Genomic DNA, 1,320 nt, shown 5'->3' on the forward strand with positions numbered 1-1,320 from the left:
TGCGTTTCAACAGGCTTCATTTTCTAATTGTTTCACGAAAGTTAGAAATTAAAACTGTTAGTATGGATTATGTTAGCTACCAATCATTTACGCTTCGAATATTACATCATTTCACAAACGAAATGCGATTATGTAGGGAACATTCTCATTATTTACTCCTTTCGTCACATGCAAAAATTGGCTTATGACAAAACTTCACAAGAGTATTAATGACGTTTGAAATGTCTGTTTTTCTTATTGATAATATAAATTTTATTATATTAAAACGATGTGCAAGTAAAACTAGTTCGTCACTTACTTAAGTTTCAAATTCATTTTATTATAGATATATTATATAGTCAAAGTTCTGATACTTAACACTAGATGGCGTTCGGAACTATGTAATTTCGAGCGACACCGATGGGTGGCGTTAACAGTCACCCCTCTATTGTTTGATTTGAACTATCAAACGAACCTTCCGCTCATTTGAAAAAGATCTAATATACATTACGCAGTAGGTAAGTTGAAATTATAAGTTGCACGTTAGTAATTAAGCAATGTAACTTTTGTAAGTAAGGAAAGTCGCGGTATCGAATTTCGGCACGACACACAGTTTCTGCTCTTGAAGTAACGAGAGGAAAGAATCAGAAAGATATGTAAAACTCATAAATCCCCACTAGATCCTACGTATAATATAAATTATGGGAAGACGTCACTCGACGAATTTTTTAAATTGCTTCCAAACGTTGGAACATAACAACACTATCAACAAGCTGTGATTATTCTCTATACTTTTTCACTTAACTGTAGTATTTGTCAGTAACGAGGTTATCACGGAATATAGATGATGTCACCAAACTATAAAAGTGTCAAATATAAATTTATTACCATACAAGTGTTAAAGTTATTCGACGAAGATAAATGCCTTTTCAACTTCTACCAAAGGTTAATTAAGGCCACGTATGATTTCATCTTCTAAAATAACGTTCTTACCGAATATACAAATTTTATGCGACTATCATTCAAATGAAACATGTAGTCATGAAAATAAAATTTATTTAAACATCTGACACATACAATAATTTAACATAACACATGTATTATATTTATGAATCATTCTTATCGTAAATATAAACTTGACACCACATAAAAAAAAATGTTTTTATAATTAAAAATTGAAACAAAAGCAATAACGTTAATAATAATAATAATTAAAAATATAATATGAAACTGAATTCTATTAAGGAATAAATTGAAATAAATTAAATTGTTAGACTAAGAATTTGCAATTAGAAAACAAAAATACTAAAAAATGCAATACGCAAACGTGTTGTTGAAGAT

Source organism: Battus philenor, unplaced genomic scaffold (assembly GCF_028537555.1).
Source record: "Battus philenor isolate CCGP_79_NKW_IND1 unplaced genomic scaffold, ilBatPhil1.0.hap1 SCAF_3, whole genome shotgun sequence".
Lineage (NCBI taxonomy): Eukaryota > Metazoa > Arthropoda > Insecta > Lepidoptera > Papilionidae > Battus > Battus philenor.